Source organism: Myodes glareolus, chromosome 2 (assembly GCF_982192425.1).
Source record: "Myodes glareolus chromosome 2, mMyoGla1.1, whole genome shotgun sequence".
Classification (NCBI taxonomy): Eukaryota; Metazoa; Chordata; class Mammalia; order Rodentia; family Cricetidae; genus Myodes; species Myodes glareolus.
This window is the reverse complement of record NC_142027.1, coordinates 85,388,286-85,400,229: the sequence shown is the minus strand read 5'-3', so window position 1 is coordinate 85,400,229 and position 11,944 is coordinate 85,388,286. Positions and strand designations below refer to the sequence as shown.

Sequence of the window (11,944 nt, the reverse complement as noted above, 5' to 3'; positions counted from 1 at the left end):
ATCCTTCCTTATTTCGTCAAAGACTGTCAACTGGTCAGTCATGAGTGTAGTGTTCAGTCTCCAAGCAAGTCTCTCTCTATTTTTTGTGGTTTGTTTTTATTATTTCTAGTTTCATTTCTCTAAGGTCTGACACACTATGTGAAATTGCTTTGGTTCTTTTGCGCTTGGTAATACTTCATTTGCGGCCTATAGTATAATCTATTTTAAGAAGGTTCCTTGGGTTTCTGAGAAGGTGTATTCTGTGTTTGGTGGATACTCTGTTCACCTCTATGTTTTATTTGTTAGTGTTTGGTTTGAAAGGCCTATCTGGAGATGAGAGCAGGGTATGAAATTATTATTGTATATAGATCTGTCTAACCCATCATCTCTATTAGTGTTTGTTTTTTTTTATGAAACTTGAAGCCCCAATGTACAATCATTAGATCTTCTTGATGAGTTCTTCCTTCTGTTAATATATGGTGACTTTGTGTTCTAGTTTAATTTTTGTTGATGTAATAAAATTACTCTGATGAAAAGAAAGGTTCCCTTGGCTTTCGGTTCCAGGGGACAGTTTGTTATCCTGGGGGGATGAAAGCATCACAGCCACAGTCCAGTGCAGGGGGATAAGTGCATGCATCTTTGCGTGCCTGCTTGCTGCTCAACACTCTTTCTTTACCCTTTATAGTTCAAATATCAAGACCAAACCAAAATACTCTGGATTTAAACATTGTGTGCATTCCAGCATGATCACGTAGGGTTTTATGATGTCTCTTTTATCTCCCTCCTAGAAGATTTCCTTTTTCTATGTCAGTTAATATTTTAAGAAGAATTCTCTCTCTTGAGTTTGAGGCCAGCCTGGTCATCAGCGTGAGTTCCAGGATAACCAAGACTACACCGAGAAACCCTGTCTTGAAAAACAAAACAGAAAGTAAGAATATAAGGTTTCAATAGTAGAGTAAGATCAAGCTGGGTAACCATGGCTTAAGGTGGATTGGATCCCCGTGAATGTGTTTGTTCTCATGAACATGTGATGAGAAGACTGACCAACCTGCTTTGGCAGTCCCATCCTACTGCACAGACACAGAGTGCCTCTGGGAGTTGCCAGGACCCTCCAGTGACAACAGTGTCAGCATTACTGTCATCCTGATGGCCTGGATGGTGATTGCAGTGCTCCTGTTCTTACCGAGGCCTCTGAATTTGAGAGGCTCCAGCCTCCCTGAAAAGCCCTTCAGTCCTCACAGTGGACAGGACCCAGCCGCTCCGCCTGTGGACTAACATTGATGTGGGAAGCAGAGATTGTTAATGCTGTGCATGATCAAATGACTGAAAATGACAGAGTACTCTTAGCCGTTTTTCCTTTTCTATCTGCGATTTGGGATGGTATTGTTTTCATGAGCTTATAGAAATTTCACAGGCAAACTGACTTTTGCTCAGTTCTTATTTACGGTATACCTGAGTAAATGGATCTATCAGAACGTTCACAGGGCTTTGTTGGTTGGCCTAATTTTAAACATTCCATTTGTTGTCCCTGGAACTGTGATCATAATATCTTTGGTGATTTCTGGCCCAACTGAAGGAAAATTGAGATTTCTGCATTTAAGTATTTTAAGTGGTTTTAATAGATTTTAATTTTTTCCATAAGGAATTTATTTGGGGTTATCTGGTGTGAATGACGGAGCCACACCGTATTTACTTTACCTTGGCAGTTTCCTGTAGTTCTTGGAACAGTGAAGCTTGTAGCCTATTTTCCTTAGAGCCTCCAGCTGCGATCCAGGTGGCTACAGATGGCTCATGTGACTTGAATAGGAAAAGGGAACTGGTTGTTTAATGATTTTTTTTAAAAAAAATCACATTAAAAATTTCTGATGTTAAGAATACTTTAAATAAACATGATTGATTAATATAGTGGTAGGTTTAGAATCGGTTGCGTGTTGTTGAAAGCCACTGCACACTAGTCTTACATTGCTCATGAAAGGAAGAGTTGATTCTGCCTTTGCCAGATACACTCTACCCCGGGCTAACATGGGCTGTATTTGTTTGTCTTTTGAAGTGAATGCCTTTCAGCAAGCCTCTCTCCCATTCCAACACTTACCTATTAGAATGGAATCGTCCTACATCTGTGTGTGGGGTTGACATTTTAATGCCCATTTATTTTCACACCTTTTTATTTGAAAATTTTTTTTAGTCTTTTATTGCCCTTCTGACATGAAGAAAAATTAGTTTATTTCCAGGGAAAGGAAGAAAATGTTTTTCATTTCCAAACAAGAATATTTCTCACCTTTTGACTCGATTGATTCTGTTTTGTAGTGGGAAGTGGATGTATTGGAGTGGGAAGGAGTATCAGAAACTGAAATTTTAGACTGTATTTAAAAAGTAAGAGGTTGCATTATTCTTCTCAGCTCAAAAAGGAGTGAATACAAATGGCATCTGGACATACATGGATGGCCTGAGTTTTTGTGTAGGAAGTAGCTGCAGATGATCTGTTGGGGCCAGAACATACTTTGCTATCAATGGAAAATTTTCCTCCCCTGGGTCAGTCTAGGCTGTCACTGTACAGATCTGAGAAACTGTGTAAACTAAATAAACTTGTCTGTCATTGTGCCACTGACAGACCTCTGGCCTGGCTCCATGTCACTGCTTATTCCCCCATGTGCTGGGTACGCTCTGGCCCAGAAGCATGGTTCAGGGCATCACTTTGGCCTGTGCTGTGGTACTGGCTGCTGACATTCCTCCTGACTCAACGCTCAGCGCTTGAAATAATAGAACCATCTTTTAGGTACTTGTGCTTATAAAGGGTGACAACCCAAGTAAGTTAAATCCTGAACAAAAGAAGACCACACCGTGAAAGAAGGGTTTCTCTCTTGCCGTGGTCAACTGTTAGTTTTTCCTGCTTCATTTCTGGTAGCCAGTTTAACCCAAAAGCCAGATATGGCGACAGTCTGAGGCCAAACTGGACGAAGTAGTAAATTTCAGGTCAGGTTGGGCTGCGTAGGAACACCTTGCCTCAGAAGGGAAAATGGGGCGAGGGACTTAAAGCTGAACAAGACTGGAGGCATCAAAGGGAACTAAATCCCTGTGGAATTTCCTTTTCTGTCCTCACCCTTTGGTGACCTGTGCATGTGTTCCAACAGTCCATTTTCTAACCCACTGAAGCGAGACCCAGTGGAGAGCTGATGCGTTCATTCAGTCTCTTCACGAGTAGTTGAGACTTGACCTTGGTTTAGAAAAAAATGGCCAAAATGTGGATATAGAGCACAAGTGTTGGAAGTGTAGATTCTTATTCTAGATGCTCATTTCTGTCACATGCACACTCTGTGTAAATAGCTGAGCCTTTCCCTACATGAGGCCTCTGTTGAGTTGGGGACACAGCCCTGGTTTTTTAGCCCTTCAGAGTTTTTGTTTTCCAACACAGAGAAGGCTTAGTTACATGTTCACCAGAAGGATATATGAGCACAATTGTATAGAAAAATCCAATCCAGACATTTCAATGCCTGTTAACAGTTGAGTTTCTTTGTGAAGTACTTGATCTTGGGTTTTTATTTTTTATTCTTTGTTATTTTGTTTGCTGTGGAAAATTTTCTGTATTCCTAAAATGGTGGCATCCTGTATAGAATATTGTTATTATTAAGCTCACTAATAATTTAAATTGCTTTCTTCTTGAAGTTTCTACATGTATTAATTGAACATATTCCTATTACCACTATTTATTTGGCTTGCAAACCTTCACTTGCTCTGTAGCTGCAATTCTCTTAAAATAGAGAAAGTAAAGGAGGAATCTTACATTCCCGTCAGTCTGGGTCATGTGCTGTCCAGAGTTTGGGTCATTTCATATTGTGTTATACAAAATCCAGTAGTTTTGGCTTCTCTTTTCCACATTGGGACAGGTTAACACTAGGACTGTTTCCAGAAAAAGATTCTATCATGTATCCCAACACTATCCCATGCTTAGGAAGGCATGTTTCATAATGCACAGTGGTTCTCCAGAGTATCCATGAGTATCGCTGACCCACGGTTCTGTTTAGTATCTGTGATAGTGTTTATAAACTCACTGATATCTTAGATTGTGCAAGTCTGTCACTCTAACTGAAAGTTTGTCACTTTCGGTGATTTTATGCTCAAATTTGACCAACTCAGTTTAAATCACAAAACAGCAACTTGAAGAAGGAAAAATGAGGAAACTTAATAGCAAATGATTAAATGTTGTTGTTGCAATAGAAAATAGGGACAGTCTTCTATTTCTCAGTGAAGAATCCTGAGTGTTCTTTACATGTCCAATGATTATTTGTTAAAAGCAAAAGTGGTCATGTGATGTACTAAATGTAATTTGCTGTTTCTAAATGTTTAAATCATGCCAAACAAATCAGTTAGTGCCATGTAGCATGTACTGTTAATCTTTTACTGAGTACATGGATTGGGGTAAAGGGCTGTACTATGCACTTTTTATTAATGAATAAATAGAAAATGTTAGTCACAAAAAAAGAAGAAGAATTCTCATGTATCCATCCCTGGTGTATTATGATAGTTCTTCTTGTTTGGCAACTTAACTACTTTTGGAATTAATTAAAATCCCCAAATGGAGGGGCACACCTGTGATGGATTTTTGTCTAATCTGAAGTGGGAAGATCCACTTCTAATCTGGGTCTTTGAGGTGGGAAGACTCTGCTTTAATCTGGGTCATGTCTTCCGCTAGCAGCCTATATAAGGGCATGGAAGAAGGAACTTTTGCTCACTGCCTGCTTGCTCTTGCCTCACTAGCATGTCCATTTCTTTGCTTGTATACTTCTTCAGAATTATACAAGCTGAAGACCAGCTGAGACATCCAGCCTTGTGGATGGAACAACTACTGGATTCTTGGACCTTCCCTTCCCAGACAGCCTTCATTGGATTAGCTGAACCACAGCCTGTAAATCATCCTAATAAATCCTACATATATGTGTATGTATATATGTATATGGAGAGAGATTATATAAGTTCTGTTACTCTAGAGAACCCTAATACACAGAGCAACCATGAATAGCTGAGCACTAGGAAAATTATAACAATTCATTTTGTGAAGGGAAGGTTTGGCCATTGTGCATCCAGTGTAGGGGTAAGCACTGCTACTATAATGGAGACGAATTTTTTAGACAGGGTCTCACTTTGTAGCCTTGGCTGGCTTGGAACTTGCTACGTAGACCAAGTTTGCCTTGAGCTCACGGAGCTTCACCTACGTATGGTTGAGGATTTGTGCCACCATGTCTGGCTCAAGATCTCTGCTTCCACTTCTTCCTACTTATGAGTGTCAGTTTTCACTCTTCTAAACAGGAAAGCTGTAACTGATGCTCCTACTTCATGACAGCTGCCTGTTCCATGCCTATCTTCTCTCTCAGGTGGGCACATCAGAAAGTCAGGTAAGTGCCTGCCTTTTCACGTAGAACTGGACAGACAGCATCCTATGCAGAGTGGAGGAAAATGGACACCTGTGATATTAATGCTATCAAAGAAAAGAACTGATAGAGAGCCTAGAAAAGTTTGAAGACAGGCTTTAACTTATCAACATGGTCAAGTCTTGGTTCAAATGGCCCAGCTATGTAAAAACAGTTTTGTTAATATTTAAATCATATGAGCTGAGAGAGAAACCAAGGGCATTCCTACTGTGTTCGTTACTTTTGTTCAAAGGGTCAGTGTGTGAGATACCTTTGTTGTTAGGGCTAGAGCTTGTGGAATTCACAACTTGCTTTCATTCGAATCACACTCAGCTTCTAAGTAGCTGCCTCTCTGCAAGGTGTGTGAAAATCAAACATTAGCCCAGGCACTATTATCTATGAAATCCTTATTTTGCTTACTTACAACAAATTTATTTATTTTTATTTGACATGTTTGAATGTTTTGCCTGCATGTATGTGTGTGTGTGCTGCGTGTATGCCCAGTGTCTATGGAGCCAAAAGAGGACATCAGATCCCCTGGAACTAGAGTTATGGTGATTGTGAGACACCATATGAGTCTGGGAACTGAACCCAGGTCCTCTGCAAGAGCAGCCAGTGCTCTTAAACTCATAGCCACCTCTCCAGCCTCTATGAGTTGCTTATTTATCTTCAAGTTGAACTATGCACTTTACCTGTCTTATCTATGACCTCAAAACTATGTCTAGAAGACACCTTTATACCTATTTTACAGAACAAGAAAGCTAAAACTAATCCACACAGATATTGAGAGGGACTTTAAACCCACGTGTTTACATAGTCCTTTTCTGAGACTACACTATATCATCACAAAAACTTGTGTTTTTACCTTGTCAACGTGTGGTTTGTGTATGCCAACAATTCTGATAAATGGAGGTGAAAGAGTTAACTTTTCAGGTCTGTATTCCTCTAAAATTCTGCAAGCAAAAGAATGGGGACAGGAATAACGCACCTGCTGAGACAGAGCTGTCCACGGTTCTGAAAAGGATGCTCACCCAATAAAGCAATAATGAGCTTATCAAAGGAAGGAGCACAGGAAGCCAGAAATGCCTGTGTTAATAAAGATCTTACTGCTATTCCCCAGGTCTTTAAAGTAATTAAGCATTCCCTCTCTCACTGCCAAGTGTGAGAATTATTAAACAAACCAAGTCAGCGCTAGCTGTAGGTAGCTACACCCCTCCTACATCTTTCTGTCAACCATTGCTAGTTATCAGGATTTGAAATATCCTTCCTTATTATTCTCAACATAACCCTGCTGTGTAACTCACAAAATCACGTGGGATGTGGACATGTGATTTGCAGGTAACGTCTGAAAAATTCTCGTGAAAGAATTCCTCACATTTTATCTGAGTAAGTAATATGTGCTATGCTTTTATTCTTTTGTCTTAAATTGCAGATTATTCTTGCGACATATGTTCTTGGGGCTGACTTTCCAAAGGTCATCACCCCAAGGACCGAGATTAATTTAATGAGCTTTCTATGAAGTCACATAAATGCCTTTGTTTGTAGGAATTTTTGTCACTCCTTCCGTTTGTTCCTAAGAAGGCATTATTTCACACATCACATCAAAGAACAAAAAAATCACTGTACAAGTGGGAGCATAAGCAAGAGTCTCGTTTCCATCTTTATTATTTAAACCGTTTATTTATTTATTGAATGGATTGTACACACCACCGCATGCACTTGGAGGCCAGAGGAAAATTCAAGGGAGTGGCTTCTCTCCTCCTACCATTTGGGTTCTGGGGGTCAATTTCAGGTTGTCGTTTGATATCAAGTGGCTTAATCCACTGAGCCATCTCTCTGACCCTAGTATCACTTAAAAAATGATGTGGTTGACACAGGATATGTGAAACTATTTAAGCTGAACACACCTCCTACATTTTTCTGTCAACCATTGCTAGTTATTAAATTTTGAAATATCCTTCCTTATTATTCTCAACATAACCCTTCCATGTAGTTCATAAAATCACATGGGTTTTGGACATCCTTTTACTCCAACATGATTACTGAAAAGTTTCTTCAAAAACAGTCATGTTAAAGACACAAGGAAATTTTTGCCCATTAAGTACATTAAAAGACTATATCCCACCCAGAATTTGTTATAAACTATAGTTTATATATGCTAGTAAGTATATGTTGGACCATAGCAAAAGTAAAACTCTAAAAGGAACAAATGGTAAAAATTATTATCTAGGTGCCCTTATGGTTATTTGAGAAACTGTGTGTGTGTGTGTGTGTGTGTGTGTGTGTGTGTGTGTGTGTGTGCACTCAAGTGGTTGGTTCACATATTTGAAAGGAGCTCTTTCAAATACACCTGGATATATTAATACTCATACACATATTTGAAGGTAGAACTATTTGCATACGGGACCATCTGCATTTCTTCCGTCTGAAGGTCAAGCCTGAGGACTTTGCAAAGAGAAACTTTCCAGTAGTCGGGGCAAACATGCTAAGAGTTGAATTCTCAAGCCAACACAGAGTCTGGGGCTCATGCAGCTCCAAGGACTGGGATAAAATATAGGAAGAGAGAAGCATTCTTAATCCATGGGTGGAACCCTCAAAGAACTGGAGACCAAAAGGTTAACACAGGGCTATTTAGGTTCCCAGGGTATTCGTAATTTGGGAGATACTAGACGCAGTCCCCTAGATAAGGCAGCATCTTCCCAGAAGGCTGCAGCAGAAATCACTAGTAGGAGGTAGTGAGTGTCTGGAACTTAAGGCAGATCCATCGAACTGGCCAAGCCAGGGCAGCAACCAGGCTTGTGCAGAATGGTCAGACATAGATAGCAAGCAGAAAGGATCAGAAAATGCATCGCTCCACCAGAATAAGGAGGAGGAGCTCCCAGTTCCCAAGAGGGCTGATGTGGGTGTTACTTGCTGCACCACAGCAAGACCAGGGATTTGCCTGAATATTGCTCTGAGGATGTCTGCAAAGGTGCTTCAGACAAGAAATACAGAATTTTACAATAGGAGAAAAACAGAGAGAAAGATTTGGGTCTACACGAGCAATTTGTCAACTATTCAAAGGGAAGGGGAGAGAAGAAAGAAGGGAGTGAGGGAGGAAGGAAGGGAGAAAAGTAGAGGAGAGTGTCCTGGTCGTTTGTTGTGAGCTTGACACAAGCTAGAATCATTTGGGAAGAAGGAACCTCAGTTGAGAAAAGCCTCCACGAGACTGCCCTGTAGTCCCGTCTTCCCGACATTTGATTGATTAATGACTGGGATTGGAAGGGTCCATCCCACTGTGGGTGGTGCCACACCTGGGCAGGTGGACCTAAGTTATTTAAAATGGAGGCTAAGTGAGCCACAAGGAGCAAGTCAGTGAGTAGCATTTCTCCATGGCCTCTGCTTCAGTTCCTACCTTGGGTTCCTGCTCTGACTTCTCTCAATGACAGCGTATGACCTGAGAGTTGTAAGATGAAATAAACCCCTTCCTCTGCAAGTTGTTTTCGGTGGTGGTGTTTTATTACAATAATCTTAAGACAGAAGGGATGGGAAGAAAAATTGAACCATGCATGGTAATGTCCACCTGTAATCCAGCACTGGGGTGGGGCCCTGAGGCTGGAGGAGCACAAGGCAAGCTAGACTACATATCCACATGAAGCACAAACATCTGCTGTTAACGATGGCTCACTTTTCCCTGACTGCTGTTTTTGGTGTGGGAAACTGAGGAAGTCCAGAGTGAGTGTGTATTCCCCTGGCCCAAGCACGGATGTTGAGAGCCTGCGCAGAAAGCATCAACCACAAACGCTTTCTCTTTCTTGATGACTACATCCTGGAACTGCTCCTCCACAGAGGCCTAAACCAACATTAGTTCACCCACCTCCCATCCGTGCTGTTTATAATAAATGTGTTCCTAGGCACATGGCTCCATCCAAGTGCACAGCCTACCCCATCCCAGCTTTTCTGTATGTGTGTCTGTCATTTCTTCATTCCTCATGGCCCCAAACAGGTCACGTCCAAAGTCATCTTGTCTTCCAAATCTTGTCTCCACATTGAGATGGAAGGCTTCTGAAAGATTAAAGATTACTATTTGGATTAGAATCTAAACTGTCCTCAGTAGGCTCATGCTTTGAACTGCTGCCCACAACTGTTGCCACTATTTAGAGGGTGCCTGTGGAACCTGCAAAATCTGGTAGCAGGCCGTTAGAGGTTATAACCTGTTCCTGCTTGATGCTCAGCCTCCTGGGTCAACTGTGATGTGAACAGCCTCAGCCACATCCTCCTGCTTCCATGAACCCAAAGAAATGGAGCCAAAAATCCATCCTTCCTTGTCTGTATTGTACCTGTTGGGTATGGTAGCCACAGCGATGTGACTGTATCTAAGACGCTGGGTCTCATGTGTGGCCTATTAACAGTTAATTAGGAGATAGACGGTTGGAAAAGTTCATGAAACCTCACGAACATTCCGTCTGAACATTTTCACAAAAGAGAAGAGCTTCTGGTTGCACATATAACCTGTCAGGCCTCTGTGTTATTCTCTCCTTCATGTTCCTGTGCAGACACAGGGCTACTAGAACTTAACCGGCTGTGTCAGGTTCTGAAATGGTACTTGGTTGTGTGGGACTCTCATGCAGAGAAGAACCGTGTAGCTTCCAGAAGTATTCTCATTGGCCACTATGCCCAGAGAAAACTTGGGTCAGTGTGCTTTCTGGGCAGAGTCCTTAGACTCTCACTGTAGCCTACTTCTCTGTTGTTGTGAGGAACAACATGACTAAAAGCAGCTTGCGGGGGCAGAGGGCTTATTTGGGAAAGCCAGGGCAGTAGCTCAAGCGGGGAACCCGGAGGCAGGAACTGAAGCAGAGATCATGTCTGCCCACTAGGCTGCGTCTTCCTGAACCCCACCACTTTCAAAAACAATGCCACCAGCTTTTAGGGACCACATGCTCAAATTCATGAGCCTTGGGGGGGAATGTTTCCAATTCAGACAGTAACACTGGGAACTACAGGGTCCTTCCTCTCTCCCCCACACGCTGGCAAGCATCACCCTGTTTGTCTCTGTTAGTGGAATCAATGAGGTATTTGTCTTTCTGTGGCTGGTTTGTTTCCTGTACTTAGTATCCATAGGAGTCACCAATGTTATGGCATGTATCAGAATGCCCAACTTTTTTTAAGGCTGAATAATATTCTATTTATCTCTAGCCTATTGAATCTCCATCAGGCCAAAGAGGATCACATCTGATAGGCCCTCCTGGGAATGTCACTTTTATAGAGACGAGCTCACAAATGGCTTGAAATGTATCCTTCTGTTGATGGTTTCAGGTTGTGTATAGTCTAAATTTATGAATGAACTGATCAAAATTCCATTGCATATATAGAACCCACATTGTGTGAATGGGTTTCCATCCATTGCATATACTGGCTTGCTTTGGTATTTTAGTTATGGAGAATGATATCACTATAAACATGAGTACACAATCTCTCTCTGTGTCTTGCTGTCTCTGTCTCTGTTCCTCCTCTTTCCCCTTCCCCACCAAGATGTGATGTTAACACCAAGAGGAGACTTGAGAACCATTAACACCTTGGTGCAAATGTGTTTGAAGTGCTAGCTGTAAATGAAAGCATCCATATCCTAAAAATTAGGCCAAAGTGAAAGTGTGCTTGGATATGAACACTACATTCCCCAGTTTTCATCTGAAGTCTCTGAGCATGCAGCCATGCTGCTTACAGCCCTTGAGCACCCCAGGGGACCATGATGACAGCACAGTCCTGTTCCCACCATCATAGACCTTCATTTCTTCCCCCACCCTCCCTCAGTGTTTTTATTTTTTTCTCTTTAGATTTTTCGAGGTAAGGTTTCTCTGTGTAACAGTCCTAGCTGTTCTGGAACTCACTCTGTAGACCAGGCTGGCCTTGAACTCACAGAGATCCACCTGCCTCTGCCTCCTGAGCTCTGGGATTAGAGGTGTGCGCCACCGCCCCCAGCTCGCCAGTCACATTTTTGAAAGTATTCTCTGGACATTTGCATTCTTCCTTTCAAGAACTTTCTGTTCAGTTCCACAGCCCACATTCTAGATGTTGTTTGTTTTCTTAATGTTTAGTTTATTGAATTCCTGGTACAGTATGGACTCTAATCTTCTATTGGCTGATAGCTGCTGCTGAAGGTTTTCTCTGACTGTGTGGGCTGCTATCCCTCGCTTCACAGTTCTTCAGAAGCTGTTTGGTTTTATGAGATCATATATGTCACTTGTTGGTCTTTCCTGTGCTATCAGACTTACTCAGAGTCTTTACCCATGCCTGGAAGCTGAAGCACAGCCTCTGCCTCTTCCTCTAGCACTGCCCGGGCATCAGGCCTCTGCTGAGCTTCTTGATTCGTCAGGTGTTGAGTCTTGTGCGGGCTGGGGGATAAGGGTCTAGTTTCATCTTCTTACATGCTAACCCTTTCCCTAGCACTACTCGAAAATTCTTTCTGCCTTCTCTCCTGTATATATTTTTGGCATCTTTGTTAAAAAAAAATCAGTTAACTGTAGTTGCATGGACTTCTATCTGGATTCTTAATTCTATCCCATTGGTCAACACATCTATTT

General features: G+C 41.7%; 1 pseudogene; it reads left to right on the top strand.

Annotated features, from left to right (window-relative positions):
• The first annotated feature begins 955 nt into the window (after positions 1–955).
• LOC148123049 (small integral membrane protein 14 pseudogene) lies at positions 956–1,254 on the top strand (annotated as a pseudogene).
• Positions 1,255–11,944: the final 10,690 nt, after the last annotated feature.